Genomic DNA, 19,737 nt, shown 5'->3' on the forward strand with positions numbered 1-19,737 from the left:
TCAGCGGGTCACACGCTCGACCTCGTATTCCTCTCGGAGCAGTGGATTTGTGATCTTGGTCTGAGGGGTAATGAGATCATACCCCTGTCGTGGTCAGACCACTGCCTACTGAGGCTAGACTTCTGGAGGCCAAACCCCCACCGTAGGGAGGAGGAACCGACCAGGTGGTTCCGCCCCAGGAGACTTATGGACCCCCTAAGGTTCCAGACGGAGCTTGGGGATATTCCTGATACTCTCGCCCACAGTTCGGCGGAGACTCTTGTTGCTGCCTGGCACTCGGCAGCATCGGAGTCTCTTGACCGGATTGCGCCACTACAGCCCTTCCGGGTCGGCGGATCCCGGAGGCCTCCTTGGTTCACCGAGGAGCTCCGGGAGATGAAGCGCCGGAGGAGATGCCTAGAGTACGTGTGGAGGTCCGATAGGTCCGAATCGAACCGAGCACTTCTGACAGCATGCACCAAGGAATACATCCGGGCACTAAGGACAACTAAAAGAACACACATCACCACTTTGGTTGCGTCCGCCGAGTCCCGCCCAGCCGCCCTGTTTAGGATAACCCACTCCCTCCTAAATAGGAGGGAGGCAGGGGACCCCTTACAGGGTAAGGCTGAGGATTATGTCCAGTTCTTGGCGGACAAAGTTGCTCGGTTTCGGTCGGACTTGGACTCCACCCCCGCAGATCCAGCCGAGACACAGGGGAATAACTTGGCAGACCATCTCTGGGTTGAGTTTCAGGATGTTGCCTCCGGGGATGTGGACAAGGCTATGCGAGCTGTGAGCGCCTCCACCTGTATACTGGACCCGTGTCCCTCCTGGCTGGTTGCCAACAGCAGTGAGGTGACACGAGGCTGGATCCAGGCGGTTGTTACCACCTCCCTTCAGGAGGGGCACTTCCCCGCCGCACTTAAAGCGGCGGTGGTGAGACCCCTCCTGAAGAAACCATCCTTGGATCCAGCCGTTCTTAATAACTATCATCCAGTCTCCAACCTTCCCTTTGTTGGGAAGGTTGTTGAGAAGGTGGTGGCCTTCCAGCTTCAGCGTACCTTGGAGGAAGCTAACTATCTTGACCCCTTCCAGTCCGGCTTCAGGCCCGGTTACAGCACAGAAACCGCTTTGGTCGCATTGACCGATGATCTCTGGAGAGCCAGAGATGGAGGCCATGCGTCCATCCTAGTTCTCCTTGACCTCTCAGCGGCTTTCGATACCATCGACCATGGTATCCTTCTGCGACGACTGCGGGAGGTGGGAGTGGGAGGCACTGTCTTGCAGTGGTTCTCCTCCTACCTCTCGGACAGGTCGCAGTCGGTGTTGGTGGGGGGGCAGAGATCGTCCCCGAGGTCCCTAAAATATGGGGTACCGCAGGGCTCGGTCTTATCCCCCCTACTATTCAACATATACATGAAACCGCTGGGTGAGATCATTCGGAGGCACGGGATAAAATACCATCAATACGCGGACGATACACAGTTGTATCTGTCCGCCCCGTGCCAACTCAATGAAGCGGTGGACGTGATGAACCGGGGTCTTGAGGCCGTTAAGGACTGGATGAGAGCTAACAAACTGGTACTCAACCCGGACAAGACCGAGTGGCTGTTGTGCTTCCCTCCCAACAATTTGGCCAACGTTCCATCACTCAGGCTGGGGGGTCAAAATTTATACCCCTCAGACAGGGTCCGCAACTTGGGAGTCCTCCTGGACCCACAGCTGACTTTTGACCACCATTTGTCAGCTGTGACCAGGGGGGCATTTGCCCAGGTTCGCCTGGTACACCAGTTGCGGCCCTACCTGAATCGGGAGGCCCTCACAACAGTCACTCGAGCCCTTGTGATCTCTAGGCTGGAATACTGAAATGTGCTCTACATGGGGCTGCCCTTGAAGAGCATCCGGCGACTTCAGCTAGTCCAGAATGCGGCCGCGCGAGTGATCGTGGGCGCACCACGGTTCGCCCACATAACACCGATCCTCCGTGAGCTGCACTGGCTACCTGTTGATCTCCGGGTGCGCTTCAAGGTGCTACTCACCATTCATAAAGCCCTCCATGGTAGTGGATCTGACTATCTGAGAGACCGCCTTCTGCCAATTACCTCCCTTCGTCCCATCAGATCGCATAGAGTAGGCCTCCTCCGAATTCCATCCGCCAGTCAGTGCCGACTGGCGACTACGCGGAGGAGAGCCTTCTCAGTTGCAGCTCCGACGCTTTGGAACGATCTCCCCGTGGAGATTCGTACCCTCACCACCGTCCAGACCTTCCGCACAGCCCTCAAGATCTGGCTATCCCGTCAGGCCTGGGGATAAGACCCGAACCTCGCCCCACCCGAATGCTGAATGAATGTTGTGTTTTATCGGTTTATTTTTTTATTCACATTTTTTTTCTTTCTTGTGTTTTGTCTTACACTCCCTTCCCATTAATTGTAAGCCGCCCTGAGTCCCCTCAGGGAAAAGGGCGGCCTATAAATGTCAAATAAATGAATATATATATATATATATATATATATATATATATATATATATATATATATATATATATATATATATATATATATATATATATATATACACACATACACACACACACACACACACACATATATGTGTGTGTGTGTGTGTGTGTTGTATTTGTGCTGATAAATAAATAAAGGGAGACTAGTATAGATCTATTTCAAGCTATTTAGCTCTCATCAGCTAGCCATACCCTTACTGGGATTCGAACCTGTGCTGTATTACATCTTAGGCAGACGTCTTAGGCAGACGTCTTAGCCATTAAGCCACATTAAACCACACTGTGCTGATGTAATACAGCACAGGTTCGAATCCCAGTAAGGGTATGGCTAGCTGATGAGAGCTAAATAGCTTGAAATAGATCTATACTAGTCTCCCTTTATTTATTTATCAGCACAAATACAACCCAAATATAACAAAGGCAACAGTAAAAATATTGGGTTTATGTCGTGATGGACTCTTGTGACGAGCCGATTGACAGATAATGGAAGCAGTTAGCTTCCTCCCATAATTGGGGCATACCAGGGGTTGTGACACTATATATATATCAGTGGTGGGTTTCAAATTTTTTAAGAACCTATTCTGTAGGTATGGCCTGTTTTGTGGGAGTGTCTCAGTGGTCATGTGACTGGGTGGGAGTGGCTTGGGAATCATGTGACCGGGTGGGTGTGATTAGGTAGGTAAGGCCCTGTGATTGGGTGGGCATGACCAACTCAATGTCACTCACATGGCGGGGCACCTGGCCTGGCTTCTCCTTGCCCCTCCCCTCCCAGCCAGTCCTCGCCTCATCTTGCATGTTATGGTCGGAGATGAAGCATTTTCAAAGTCATCTTCCCCTTGATATTAGCCAATAAGATGAGATTTTACTGTCAGAAGACCGCCTGCTGTACATTTTCAAATATTGTTTATCACCATTCTCTTGGTAAGACTGAGTGGAGAGATTTATAAAGAATAACAGAGTTGGAAGGGACCTTGGAGGTTTTCTAGTCCAACTCCTGCGGAAGCATGAGATGAGACCCTATACTATTATGGAAAAAATTGTTCTTAAAAACTTCCAGTGATGGTATATCCGCAATTTCTGAAGGCATCCCATTTTTCTAATTTTTCTGTCAAGAAATTTCTGATTCCTAGGTTGAATCTGTTTGATAATTTTCCATACCACAGATCCATCTTATAGTTACTTCCAGTTGAGCCAGGAACCACCTATTCTATACATTTTTTTTTCTTGCCTGTGTAAAATCTTACTTTACTCTCCATTAAATTGCATTTTTGGTGAGAAATGATGTTCTACAGTGGTATTCAGGTTACCACAATGATTTGTGCAAACTGTATTAAAGGTTGAAGAATACACCACTACTTATACTGATAAAGATTATTCTTTTTCAACATTAAATCATACAGTAAACCAAATACTTCCAATCGTACAATTGAAAACACATTAGAAAGGCCTTTAGTGGATGTTTTATCATTCTTTCTCTTCTCCTTTAATTAAATCTTTCTGCTTTATTTTTTTTTCTTGGGCCTTATTGCAATATTTCAAAATTCTCACAGATCCTTCACAAAGAACCAGTTTAATTTAACTGGAATTCAAAACAATCTTTCCGGTCTGGAATTCCCTGACTCACACACACACCCATCAGCTCCTCAACGCTTCTCAGTGTTATGTACAGAAATATGCTTCTCTTTTATTGCTCATTTTCAAATTAACAGGCCAACCAGTTTGGGGGAGAGAAGCAGCTTCTCCTTCCTCATGCTCAAGCCTGTTAGAGGACAACTGCCCCTTCCCCTCTCCCCTCTTGTTCCACTGCAGCATATGGAAAAATGTACGGCTGGGGAGAGGCACACACACACACCATGTGCCTTTTGGAAAAACACACACACAGAGACACATACATCTCCAAGGTCCGCTGGTGGGTGCCTTAAAGAAAATAGACCCAGGAATTGCTCCCTGGATGGGTTTTCTTTTCTTAAGCAATTTAAGAGCATTGCCACTGTCTTGCAGACTTCCTTCCCTGATCTTTAAAATACTTCATGGCATAGAATGAGGCTATATAAGCAGAGGTGGGTGTCACATAATGTAACAACTGGTTCGCCAGATCTGAAAATGTGAGCGTATGTAATTATACTTCAAATTCTGACTTATTTTGCTCCGAACCATGTACTTTAAATCCATTTTGAATCTTTCAGATAACTGCAAATGGTAGAACCATTGACAACTACATCCTTTTGCTATTAATTGTTTTCTTGATTTACTTTTAAATTCCCCTTGGTAGTTTTCTAATAAGGCCATAGTACATCAATCATTTATTTTTGTCTGCCAGTTCTCTATTACGATATGCTTGTTGAGCTGAGATCATAAAGTTATGTTCGGGCACAACCTGGGTGTATATCTATTCCATATTTTCAATGTTGCACTTCTAATAGGATTTTTAAAGTCCACATAAATTTTAATTTTATTTTACCATAAATATCCATTCCACCCAAACCTCTGGTCATGCTCTTTTAACTGTAAAAGCCTTTTTTTTTCATCAAGAGAAATAAAAAACTGAAGCAAAATACAATTTTAAAATCTCCTCTTTCCTTTGCATTTTGTCCTTGTTTAGGTATTAATGTTATATTAATATTTCCTCTTTCCATAATAAATTTTTTCATCCTATAAAATGATATTCATCATTTATTGTAAAGATTGTAAAAGCTCATCTTCAAAACATTTATAGTAGGAAGCCAGCAACTCATCTGGATTAGGTACTTTTCCTGTTTTAGTCTTTTGGTAGTTTCACAGCTCCCTTATTATAATAGGTCAATTCAAAATTTGTCTCTGAGTGTAAACTTTGATAAATTCTGTTTAGGTAAATATTCACTCACTTTTCCTAAAGAAACTCATTGAAACCCTTTGTATAAAATAGTATAATACTGATGAAACATTGTTTTCAATATTTGTATTAACTGTTATTATAATATTCCTTCTTTCTAACTTTAATAACTTTCTTTTTTTCTTTTTACAATTTCAATGCCTCCCCAGTTTATTGGCAAATTCAACATTTCTATTTTTTGTACGTCTTTATTTCCATCTCTCTCATTGTTTCCTCTTAAATTAAACAAAACTTCAGATTTTTAAAATTATTCTTCCTGAACTCACCAAAATTTTAATCTTCACTGCCATTTTGAATATCTCTCTTATGTTGTAAATTAATTAAATGTTTAAGATGTTTAAGCAAGTGAGGCTTTTGTCAGTTTTCAGTTTCACAGTTTGTCTGTGAAGGTTGCACAGCAATCCTTTGTCTCCCAAGCCCCTTGACTTACTAGCAACTGCAATAATTAAATTCCTATGATCTTCTTAGGAGAAGCAGTTCTTCTGGAGCACAAGTAGGTGATCCACTGTCTCTGCTTATAGAGAGATAGCCCTTGATAGCAAAAAATTTAATAATTGAAAGTGCAATAGCTTTGTTCCCTTATTCAGTAGGCATATTCTAATTATTGTGCAATGATTAGGGTGACCAGACGTCCCGCTTTTGGCGGGATAGCCCCGCCTTTTCATAAATTTTCCCGCGTCCCGCACGCTTCTTAAAAACACACGCTTTTTTTGGCGCTCGCAGCTCCCTCGCTCCCCCGCCCATCAGCTGCTAGCTCGCTGGGCTGGCTCATCATTCCGTTCTATCCTACAAATTTAAGCCAGCCCAGCCTGCCGCTCACTGATTGGATTGGCCTGGACTCCAGCCAATCAGTGAGCTGGCTGGGATGGAAAATTTTCAGCACGCCACATGCTGAAAATTTTCCATCCCAACCAGCTCACTGATTGGCTGGACTCCGCTTTGCTGAGAACGCCTGCGTGAGTCTCCATTTCATTTCATCTTTTGGGGTTGCAGCTGCGGTTACTCACTGGTGAGTAATCATGTTATGAATTGGTACCGGTGGGAATCGGGAGGCACTGGGGGGAGGAGACAGCCCTCCTCTCCTCCTTCTCTCCCTTTGCGGAGTTCATTTCACCTCCTCGCGTCACAGCCAGCCCCTGTGCTGCGCCGCCACGGGCGGCAGAAGCTCCGGAACCTGAGTGGAATTTCTCTGCACGAGTGAAACAGCCCCCGCCGGACTCACGGAGCTTCTGCCGGTGTGGCGGCGCCTGTGCTGCGCGGTTCCCAGCGACCACACCGCGAGTCCGCGAGGCGTGGTAGCATCCCGCCACCCTCCCCTGCGGCTCTCCTGCGGCGGCAGAACGACTGGAAGTTCTCTGCGCGAGGTGAAACGGCCGGCAGCCGCCTCGCTCTCCTGCCTCTCTGTTCCCAAGCAGCCCCGTCCTCTCCTCCTCCCTCGGTCCTTCCCACGGCCGCCTCGCCAAAATCTAGCTCTCCCTCCCCCTGCTTCGGCCGCTGCTGGCCATCGCCCAGCCGCCGCAGCCACCTCCCCTTCCTCCCTCCCTTCCCCCCGGACTCCTCTTCCCGCCCCCGCCGCCTCAGCTTGGAAGAGCTGGGAGAGAGAGAGAGCAAGAGAGAGAGAGAGAGAGAGAGAACGGGGGAATCTCTCGGGGCTCGCCAGAACGCTGCTCCTTTCCCAGAGCAGAGAGAGAGAAGGAAAGAAGGGGGGAGAGAAAACTGGATGCCCGAGCTCTTTTCCCACATCCCTATGCAGCGGGGAAAGAGAGGTCACTCCCAGTGAAGTGTCGCCCCCACGCTCGCTGCTTCTGCCGCAGCCACCCGAGGCTGAGACGGGATTCGGGGTTTTGACAGATGCCCGTTTCCCCCTCCCCGCGCCCGAGCCCTTCCCCCACATCCCTATGCAGTGGGGAAAGCTCGCTGCTTCTGCCGCAGCCACCCGAGGCCGAGACGGGATTCCCCTCTGCCAGCGCTGGGCAGCAAAGCTGAGATGTTAAGCTCACTCCCTCTTCCTGCAGCATGCCCCGATGCCGAGATCCCGCGCACTTGGGGCTGCTGCGATGTCCAGGGAGGCTCAGCTGGTCTGAGTAGGCAGGGCAGGGGTAACGCGGTGCCCAGCTCAGGTGCTCTGAGTAGGGGGGGAGCCACCCTCTCTGCCAGCGCTGGGCAGCAAAGCTGAGATGTTAAGCTCACTCCCTCTTCCTGCAGCACGCCCCGATGCCAAGATCCCACGCACTTGGGGCTGCTGCGATGTCCAGGGAGGCTCAGCTGGCTGAGTAGGCAGGGCAGGGGTAACGCGGTGCCCAGCTCAGGTGCTCTGAGTAGGGGGGGAGCCACCCTCTCTGCCAGCGCTGGGCAGCAAAGCTGAGATGTTAAGCTCACTCCCTCTTCTTGCAACACGCCCCGATGCGAAAAACGCTGAAATCCCACGCACTTGGGGCTGCTGCGATGTCCAGGGAGCTCCAGGATGACTGAGAATCCCCCGTGTTATTCCAGATAGGATAGAATATTGCCTTTTCCACTTTTTCCATTCCCCCCAATGGCGGTTAAGAATCAGCAAAAATTTGGGGCGTGTGTCTGCGGGAGAAAGAAAAGAAAAGTAAGGAAAAGGAAAGAAAGGAAAAAAAGAGAAGAAAAGGAGGGGAGAAGAGGGGAGAAAAAGGGATTTGTTGTAGAGTTGATAAAGCTTTTAAGAGTTTGGCGGCGAGAGGATTCTGAATGGATCCCGAATGATCGGGACTCGAAACAGCTCTATTACGTCCTGCTTTTTGTGGGGGGGAAAGAGAGAGAAAGAGGGAGAGGGGAAAAATTTTGGGAACGGCCGTAGCCTACCTCATCTGGATCCTGGAGCGAAGCGCAAAAAAGCACAAAAAAAGCGTTGGGTTGGGTTTTTTTTTGATACTCTGATTTTTGTCACTCTCGTTACTGTTTTCAATTCAATTCTTTTTTTCCCCAGTCTTTTTTTTAAAACTGAACGCTTCTACCTCCACCCCTCCTTCTGCCCCGAGGAGTTTTGGAGTGGAGGGGAGGAACAGGGTTTGAGGCACGGGGATGGAGGTGGGGGTGGGGATCGGCTGGCCAAGACGGCATAATCCCCCGCTTTCCAAGCTCACAAACAGCACGGATCTCTCCAACTCTTTCTCTCCAGCTCTAAGTATTTTACACTGAGGTTTTTAGCTCCAGCATCCCTGTTTTTAAAATGCTGAAGACCCATCCTGATCCCTCCAATGACGTTCCAGATAATGAAATATGCAGGGCACGTTGTAGTAAAAAAAATTGCCAATTATCATGATTGAAACAGGATCTGAATTGAAGAACTCCAATTTGCTTGGCATAATGTTTAAAGGACTTTGATTTGAAGAGAAGAGATTTCAGAGGAAGAAATGGCTATGGCTTCAGAGGAACAAATGGCAGCCTCAAGTTACATGAGCTCACCATATGTCATACCTACATGCTTGCAAATTCTTTTACTTATTGGACCAAAGACCCAGCTAGGAAAAATGATAACACATGGAATCCTTTAGTGAATGCTATGCAGCAGTATGTGTATCAAAAGCATAGATTTACAGGAGCTTAGTAGAAATGTGCTGTAGTAATGCAAATCAAAAGCAGAAGAATTTATCCTTGAGGATCTTTACTATTTTCAAGCCCCCTTCCCTCTTCAGGCTTCAGAATTTAAGGAAAGAGAGAGGGAGAGGGAGAGGGAGGGAGGGACAGAGAGAGAGAGAGAAAGGGGGACTGTGTGCACAGGAGTAGGGATTTTCTAAAAGTCCCATTGAATCCAGAGGAGGGAAGAGAGAAAGAAAGAGGGAATGTGTGAGGGTGGGGGATTTCCTAAACCCCATTGAATCCAGAGGAGGGAAGAGAGAAAGAAAGAAAGGGAGTGTGTGCACAGGAGTGGGGATTTTCTAAAAGTCCCATTGAATCCAGAGAAGGGAAGAGAGAAAGAAAGGAGGTGGGGGGATTTCCTAAACCCCATTGAATCCAGAGGAGGGAAGAGAGAAAGAGGGAATGTGTGAGGGTGGGGGATTTCCTAAACCCCATTGAATCCAGAGGAGGGAAGAGAGAAAGAAAGAGGGAATGTGTGCACAGGAGTGGGGATTTTCTAAAAGTCCCATTGAATCCAGAGGAGGGAAGAGAGAAAGAAAGGATTTGGGGGGATTTCCTAAACCCCATTGAATCCAGAGGAGGGAAGAGAGAAAGAAAGAGGGAATGTGTGAGGGTGGGGGATTTCCTAAACCCCATTGAATCCAGAGGAGGGAAGAGAGAAAGAACGAAAGGGAGTGTGTGCACAGGAGTGGGGATTTTTTAAAAATCCCATTGAATCCAGAGGAGGGAAGAGAGAAAGAAAGAGGGAGTCTGTGAGGTGGGGGGATTTCCTAAACCCCATTGAATCCAGAGGAGGCGTGTTTGTGTATTTGTGTGTGTGTGTGTGTGTGTGTGTGTGTGTGTTTGTGTATGTGTGTGTGTGTGTGTGTGTGTGTGTGTGTGAGAGAGAGAGAGAGAGAGAGAGAGAGAGAGAGAGAGACTATCACTGTGTTGTAGCTTATGATTCTTGATGAATGTATTGTATTTTATTTTATTTATGTACACTGAAGACAAATTCCTTGTGTGTCCAATCACACTTGGGTAATAAACTATTCTACTCTACTCTACTCTACTCATTTCTATTTCAATTCTAATAAGGAGTTTAGCTTCTCTCTCTTGAAAATGTAAGCTAGCATAATGCAAGCTAGCTTTAGCTTTCAAACAGTTCATTTAGTGACCAAAGTTACAATGGCATTGAAAAAAGTGACTGATGACCATTTTTCACACTTAGCGACCATTTTTCACACTTAGCGACCATTGAAGCATCCTCATGGTCACGTGATCAAAATTTTGATATTTGGCAACAGATTCATATTTATGATGCTTTCAGTGTCCTGGGGTCATATAATCGCCTTGTGTGACCTTTTGACAAAATATAAAAAATTTAATCAAGCCCCCCCCCCCCCCGGTCAATGGGGTCCCTCTTTACCAATCTGAAAATCTGGTCACCTTAGCAATGATAGAAGTGAGGAAGTATTCCTTTCTCTCAGAAAAGTTTTTTTCAAGTAGAACATTGCAGGCAAAAATGGCTAATAAAATGTTTAAAACATTGTATGTTGAGTGCTTTTCATTAATAGAACCCCGCCATGAATTATTAAATTTAGTGAAAATGTCTGCCTAATTGGACCTAGATAAATTTAAGTACTTCATTACATCTCAGCTTTATTTCAAGGGAAGTGGTAGTTTGATCATTCCTGAATAAATATAATCCAAATCCTGAAGGTTCCAAGAACTTAGGCTAGGTGCTTGAAAGAATGATGTCTGGACAACAAAAGTTACACCCAGATATTTATTTTACAATAAAATAGGAAGATCTACCAATATGAAGTTGATTAGTAATTTTATGGAAAGAATAATAAATACAGTATGTATATAGGAGGCATTGGTTGAGAATGTATTTAATAATAAATCACAACACACAATATTAGAATTTTCTAGTGAAGACTGCAAACAATATTGGTTTATAAGATATTAAATATTTTAATAACAAGATAAAATCCTTTACTCCTCCACCCCTCTTTCTTTTAGAATTATTTTGTTGAACATCTATCTGAATATTTTCAAAGTTAGGAACATTGAAAGTGTTTTATGTATAAGAGATAGTCTTGGAATTGGAGACAGAAAAGGTTTACCTTATCACTTACCATATTAGGTAGCTTATCACTCCTCCTTCTCTTCCCTCTTGGAGGGCAATTAGATAATCCAGATGCCAAAAGCAATGCTATGGAGCATATTCCTCTGACACTAACATCTGACTATTTGACAGTCTATCTAACTGATATCCTGTCAGCTTTACTGTAGTGACCTCATAGATCAGTATATGTATAAAATGCAGATGAGTTATCTTCTCAGCTTAGGAAAAGATCATCCTGACCTTCATCATGTAAAAATATGTTAGATTTGTATTGTTCCAATATTTTGGTTTCCAAGTATTTTCTAAGGTGATGCCATTCTATTCATGTTAATATATTCATTTTTATCCATACTTTATTTTATCCAACTTTATATAGCAGTTACTATATGATGTAATTTCAAAATTAAAAATTATCTGCTTCTTGAAGAATAGCTGAGTTGTTGGTAAAAAGCAATAATGGTTGCAAATATAGTTTTGGGTTTCCCTGGAAGGTGGAACAAACTTAGGGAACATTCTTAGTATCCCAAGACAACAGAAACATGTATTCTCCAAGAATTCAGCTTAGGAAATGGAATTTAATATTGGATTCCTCTTTGTTGCCAACATTGTGAATCACAAGCTAACAACTTCCAATTTGAGGTTTACCTTGGATAGGTTGAATGGAAATCAATAGACACTCATAATCCAAAGGTTCTGACTCTGCAGTATACATCTGACTTGTAGACAAGCCCAAAGATGGAATTTAGAGTAGTTAGTTTCACAATCTCCATTGCCAATGTTCACAATGTAAAGGAACTAGTTAAAAGAAACATAGGAAAGAAGCTGAGTTCCAAGGGTGCCACTCCAACATTTAATAAGGATTCTTCATGGAATATTATTTTCAGTCATAACAGAAATAGGAATAATTAAAATATAGTTGGTCAGTAAGAATTTCCTTTGCAAATTTCATGGGCATTTTACTATTTTTGTACACCTGAATGCATTGCTGACTGGCTAGATTGCTTCCCTTCCTGTGTTCTCCTTAAAAGTAAGATATTTTAATTTAAAGCATGATAATTATAAAGTAGGTTTAAAAAGTTGTCCAGTCCTATGTCATACAAATAATGTATAGAACAATAAGAGTCTTATTCCACAAATATCACCCTTCTTTAGTATGCAATTGTGATGATGGACAATGCCACAGAAATAGTATGGGGAAATTTAATATTTAGGGCAATACATTTTTTAAAACATTAAAGCTTTGTGTTTTGATGATATGACTTAGTTCTTAGATAAATAAATAATGTGGATCCAAAAGTTTCTGGTACAAAGAGGTTATTTTGATCTTTGCCAAAGGAGATTGCAGGTGTACTGTTGATCCGGCAAAAGCAGTAAAGGTAGTTAATACTGAGCTTATTCAATGTTGCTTTTCATAATGCAAGTATTATATACATGGAATTCCTGGTTAAAAGCTCAAAACAGAAGTGAAACACCTCCATTATAATTATATTTGTGATTGACATTAGAATGGCAATACAAGAAATACAAGAAACATGGATCAGATAGAACAGCAGCTCGAAGTTAATCTAACACAAGGAGAGAGAGTGAAAAAACTTTTATAAAGAAATGAATGTCATAGAGCTTGTCTATCAAGAGTTCTTCATTCACATGCCTTTCTAAAATATTGGATATTCCTAAAGAAACTGAATCTTAGCTATTTATAATGATAAAATTGTCATTGTCCCATTTTGTCTTAATTTCCTTCTCTCATATGAATAATTATTTTTATTTATGGTAGCTTTCTATACATATCAAACAAAAAATCTAGTATGTATATTACATATAAAAATTACATAGATTTGTGATTCAAAGGGACTTATTCCATGATGACAGTAATAGTTTAATTTATTTTGGACAGATTTTCCAGATTTAAATGATTCTACATATGTTTGTTGCATAAACATATGTTTTCCAGAATATATAAATTTGAATGGTACATTTGAATGGTATATCATAGCTATTCCAGAATAAAATATAGATAAGATACATTGTAATTTTTTAAAGTAGATATGATGTTGATTGTGTAAATGTAATTCATAATCATAGTATTAAAATACAACCCCATTGTTGTATTTATCCCTTTCATCTTTCTTGTTCCCAAGAAATGCTATTTGCATCTGAAATAATGCCTCCTTATAAAACTTCTCCTATTAAGGGTGGCAACATTGTATAGTACAACTATTCAAACACCATGGAGAGACAATTCATGTGTAGGAGATGTATCTAAAAGAAATGTGCTTCTGAAATATGTCTACAAAATAAGATAATTAAATTTATATTTTTTATGAAAGTGGCAAAAATAAGGATAAATCTTAGATGAAAATTCGGATGCAGATTAATTCTAAATGTTTTTGATCTATGAAAACCAAACAAGAAGATCCAGTGTTCATCTACTTAGCAATCCATAAAATGAAAAAGATCTATAGTCATCTACTCTTATCTTAATTAAAGATAACACCATAGTAAAAGAGTCTGTTAAAAGAACATACCAAAAAAGTTAGGGAAAATTGATCTGGTAATGGTGGTAGAAAAATTATGCAAGACTGTTGTAAGAAGTTTCCCACCTCCACCTCAATGAAAATAGAATTGAAGCTTCTAATGCAGAAGACATTCTTTTTTTTTTTTTACAAAGTGAGATAGGAACAGAAGTGAAAAATGTGGTTAAATCCTATTTCTTAAATGAGCATGTAGAAAAAGTTTTTTTGACATTCCTACTTGAATAAAGAGTTCAGGGATGTTAATCATGACTCCTTTTATCTGACAGCTTTATTAAGATCAATGTTTTTGTTGCCAAATTAGAGTGGACCTAAAGCGAACTTCCCAGCAGTTATTAACACATGTCTGTGTTTGCTGGAAGGATTGGGGTACATTCATATGAACTGCATTAGCTGCGAGTTACACAATATCTGCATCATTTTTCACAGCTTTGTCATTAGCTGGTAATGATTTGATTATTTTGCAGATGAATCACGGTATAAATCTCTTTCACAAACACTACCTCCAAGTATTAATCAAAACCATTAAGGCAAAGCAGTCAGTACAAATTAAAAAATTTGCATGTCTAAATTAAAAATTACAGTAATACATCATAAATAAATCTTTTAAATTCTCTATGGCCTCTGTGAACATCCCCTTTTTGTGCACATAATGAGCCCTTGAATGGTAGATACCCCCCTTTTTTAATCACGATATAATTGAATTTTAAAGATAGAATTCAGTCTTTTTGTCTGAAGCAAACTCTAGACCTTATTGAGGGACCTGAACAAGAACAGAAGGTGAAGATTAGAATTCAGGTCCTATTTCGCATCCTCTATGTATCTCCAATTTGCAGCAAAGTAAATATTTGGAAAAGATGATATAGCTTAATCAAATAGCTTTGAAATGTGAGAAAAATTACTAGTTTTTGTTTTAGTCACTATTAAATTTTGGTGAGTCATCTCATCTCACATTCAGATTGGAAGGAGATTAAAGAATGTTTTTAGAAAGAAAGAAAGAAAGAAAGAAAGAAAGAAAGAAAGAAAGAAAGAAAGAAAGAAAGAAAGAAAGCTATACTTGGCATTCAAATTCATACATTGCCTATGCTTCCATTGTTAGCAATTTTTCTATAATTGAAGCTCAAGTTACATTTCAGAAATTGGGTTTGGAAATATTTCCATCCATCCATCCATCCATCCGCCCGCCCGCCAGCCCACTCGCCCGCCCACCCACCCACCCACCCACCCACCCACCCATCCATCCATCCATCCATCCATCCATCCATCCATCCATCCATCCATCCATGTTTCAGCAGTTCCAAGATGGTTCCTCATCCATTTGCACTATTCAGGTGACAACGTCCCCCAAAGGCACATATAAACCTCCAAGTAGCCTCAACAACTCTCAGAGAGAGTGCCACCAATGACCAAATGCCTGCAGGGAATATACATCCTTACATCTTCCACCATGGTAATCAGCCTCTGACCTGTCTGAATTTCTATATAAAAAAAGGTAATGCAGCAAACCAAGGTTGCAATTTCTCCCTCACCACAGGGGCAGAGTTGCAGCTTTTTAGGTATGTGGCAGGACCTTCAATTCACAGCATTATAGCAGTCAATTGAAAAAGCTGAAGATATGCTGAACAAAAAATAGCTGGCAGCAGTTTGATTTGATTTCATAATAAGGTAGGTCTCGATTAATGGGGTTAATGAATCCCACAAAATGGTTGCATTATACAGATCTGCAATATTTGAAATGATATTTCTATGGAAAATAGAATAATTGGTTCCAACTCAGTAGAAATAGGCAATTAAAATTTTTAAACATAAAATTTTGCATGTTTATTAATGAATCACTCTGTAACAGAAAAAAGGATAAACACATATCCAAAGCATATATTCTATCTCTTATACTCTGGTGCAACTGTTCTTCAAAATTAGTTTCTTTTCTTTTTTTAACTTTGCTTGAATGGAAACTTCTCAATTTTTCACATAAAACAATTAACATCTAAAATCCCGATTGTCCATGTGCTAGTGTCAACTGTGCATGTGCTAGTCTTGCACTCCCTGAACAGTGGCTTGCCTAAATTGGGATCAGAACTCACTCTACCTGCATTAGTAATAATAATAAAAACTCTTTTGAAAGCATTTTTTATTTGATTCAACTCCACCATTAGATTTTCTTGTGAATGCTAGTCTACTTTAAAAAAACTCTGCACTTTTAATGTGAGACTCAAGACATTTATCTCAGAAGAAATTGATACAAAAGAAGTAGATACAAGTTTAATATTGTTCCTTTTGTCACATTAAAAAGTTAATGAACATGATTACTATTGATGTCTGTTTTGCTGTTATTATTTTGTCTTAGTATGCCTTTATTTTTGATAATAACTTTGCTTGAGAAAATAGAAATATGGATCCTGGGTGAAAACAAATTGCATAATCTTATTTTAAAGGCACTCAAGTTTTCCAATTGAATAACAAAAACACAGGTCTGCAAAAAAAAATTTTTCAAGAGCTGTTTTGGTTATTCCATGTAATCTTTATGTTTTTTGGTGTGCTGAATCTGAAAATGACCACCATTTTGTCATAGGACATCATGTTTCCTGACAATTTACGGAACTATGTTAAATAAGGTAATACCTCAAAATAAATGGAAATAGACTTATAAAATTAAAAGTTTTATTACAATATTTTCATGAAAATCCTTTTTTTGAACTGAAATGAGCTCACCTACACACACTAAACTCAATTCTTCTTCCTTGTCAGGCTTCTCTTGGTGCATTTATGCTTGTGAGTAGCATCTGGAATATCTCTCTAAGCATTCAACAGTAATCTGCCATCATTATAATGCTCCATTTTGCCTAGTATCTCCTTTCCATCTCTTTAATGTCTTGATGGAATCGTTCATCTTGTTCCTCACTCACAGCTCCCAAATTTTCAGGAAAGTAGTCAAGGTGGGACTGAAGGAAATGCACTTTCAATCTCACCAGGCAACGTATCACTTGAAATGCTTTTAGCATTCTTCCGACGATCTTTTTGTAGTGAGGAATTTGTTATTGCAGGCATGGAAACTTGGTGATCAAGTATTTGAAGCATTCTCCATCTCTTGGAAGTGATTTTACGAATTGCTTCATCAATCCCAATTTTATGTGGAGATGTGGTAGAAGAACTTTATGGGAAGGTACCAAAGTTCCTCGGAGGACATTTTTTTCACTGACTGTTAGCATCCTCAGCTGCCAACTCTTCTTGGTCCAGTGATTTTGTCAGTCTCGACTGTCCCATAGGTACAGAAAACAAGGGTATTTGGTAAACCCAGCTTGTTGCCCGAACAGCATACACAAGACCTTCAAGTCCCCACACACTTGCCAACCATGGTCTTCATATTTAAGTTTACAAAGAACAAATTCCAAGTTCTCATAGATTTCCTTCAAGTATACGGAATCACCTACAGGTATGGAAGCATAAAAACCATTGTGGAGTAAAACTGCTTTGAGACTTATTTTTGAAGAATCTATAAAAAGACACAATTGCTCTGAATCATATTGGATTTTAAATTGACCCATCAGACCTTCTACATCGATGGGATGAATTGCTGAGTGAAGATTGGGGTATGAAACGGAATGCTTCCGTTTGGAATTAAACCCTTTCACATCGCATGAACAAAATTAACAGTCATCACTATAGCTCTTCTGCTCTCGCCGTACCATAGGAATCCCATAATGGAAATATTTTTTCTTACCCTTGAACCAGTTTTGGAGGTCCTCACCACACCGTTTGCACACTTTATGAGGTGCCCAAACTTTATCTTGATCTCCAATTTTTAGTCCAAAGTATGCAAAGTATACTTTTTTCACAAAGTCTGTAATATTCTGATGTTGCTTTAACCCTGTATATTCACCACAGATGAAACAGAAACTGTATGGCGAATTAATACACTTTCGCGGAGCCATAACATAGCGGTTGAAGAATGACGATCTATCATGAATTTGGATGAAAATTCATGTGTGAACAGCCTAGAACCAAGAACCTGATGATGATTTGTGCACAAGTGTGGCATGAAGGAAAGAGCAGCTCTGCATCTGTACACGAGACGTCATAGTGCTGGCCATGCCTCCTGCACTGACCGGAAACTCTCAAAGCAATGCAGTATAAGGATCAAACAGTTAAATGGGAGTGCATACTGTTTTAAGTATTGGAGTTCTTTGCTTTAAAAATCTGAATATCATTATTTTTAAAAAATCTATGTTTTAAGAGAAAACAAAGAAAAAAAAGCAATGCATATTTGCAAAGGCTTTAGTTTTGTTTGTTTAAATGGCATTTTGATAAAGCAGATTTGTAACAAATGAAGACATAAAAATGCAGAGTTTAATAAATAAATTAAACCTATGGGAACAACGAATGTTGCTAAATATGCTACTTGCTATGAATCTGTTACATTTTTTCAGCTAGTAATTGTTTATGCAAGAACCATGGCAACTACTAATCAATTGTCCCATTTCAAGGGAGGGAACTAATTCTATATTTCAGAAAAAAAAAGGTTTTTCCTTGGAGAATGTGCAAAGCCAGTTTCTATAATACAACTCAAGATTAGAAAAGGAATAGGAATAGCAACCAAGTTTTACAATGTGTACAACAGATCCATATGAATTATTTGCTGGATGTTCAGAATTAAACACCAGTCATACTAATACTGTTTACTGTTACTGTTTATTAAATTTATAGGCCGCCCAATCTTGAAGGACTATACTAATAGTAAGACAGTCACACATATAAACAGCACAATCAGTGCAAAAAAAAGGAGAGGGAGCTTTGAAATGCAAAGTCCAAACCAGTGCTTCCACTGATTTGAAAGAACCTCAGTCAGAAAGGCATTTATGTGAGTATTGAAATCCTGCAGGTTTCAATAATTTAAAAGATATTTCTTTAAATATTATCTGCTTTCACTGTATTTTTGTACAGCGATGACATGATTACCTGAAGTTATTTCCTGTTTTAGATTTCCTGTAAAAGAACCTGTGAAAACAACATATGCATGATTGCATCCTTGTGTGATACAATGGAAAGTTATCTTTTCAGGTAATTCAGTTCCTTTGGATGTTCAGTGGTTTGTGCTCACTGATGTACAAGAATGAGAGAGTCAAAGTGTTACAAAGAAGTGGGGGGGGGGAGATATACATCAGTTCTGGCACACAGCCCAGTAACATTCATCAATATGTTTCTTTGGAGCCGGCTTTAGCCTCTTGGGAATTGAACTCCCCTTTCATTCTAATAAGCAAGCAAATGTTCTCTGATGTAAAAATCTATACTGTCCCATAGGAGAATTAGCTTTGCCTGGAAACTGGGAAATGAGCATGCTAATATGCACTCTGATGTAACTTTTAAAAAGTAGTGCAGGTAATTGTCACATATAAACCTAAAAACTGAGAGTTTGCTTTAATAACCCAGCTTTAAGGTAGAGATACAATGATGGTTTCTATCCTTTGGTTGGTTCTCATACTGTGTTCTAGCCAAGCCTCTTAAATTTTCAACTTGTCTTTTATGTCAACTACTGCTCCTATATAAGTTTACTAATAATTCAATTATAGCTGTAGTAGTGGATGTCATGTTATAATCTCAATTTTTAAATAAAAAATATTTAATCCATTCAGGATAGTGAATTTGGGCTTTCCCCACCAACTTTTAACAGCTTTTACAGGCACAAGTTGTTACATCCAGCTCTTATTGTGGCTCCTTCTGCTTTCACTTACACCACTGAACTCTAGTAAAATTACCACCAGAAACTGGCAACTTAGTTTCTCAGCATTTTTCTGGTGAGAAATACTTTAAAAATTTCAGTGCTAAACCCTAACAATCAAAAAGCCATGTAAACAAAGATAATTCTAACTACTTTTATCCACTTGGTACTCTGCCTACCACAACATCCTTCAACAGCACAGATAAGTGTAGTCTGCATCTAACAAAAGCTTGGCAGCTCATTCCTGCTTTAGGGTTAATTGAATGAAGATATGAACGTAGTCTCTGTCATCAAATTTCAGCACAATATATCTATATTCCTCAACTAATTCTCTAGTTCTCTTGGTTTACAACTCATTCAATAAGCTTGTTGGCCAATTATCAAGGGGTAATTTGA

Source organism: Thamnophis sirtalis, unplaced genomic scaffold, assembly GCF_051295495.1.
Source record: "Thamnophis sirtalis isolate CommonGarterSnake01/CBP01778 unplaced genomic scaffold, rThaSir2_p1.2 scaffold_4, whole genome shotgun sequence".
NCBI lineage: Eukaryota > Metazoa > Chordata > Lepidosauria > Squamata > Natricidae > Thamnophis > Thamnophis sirtalis.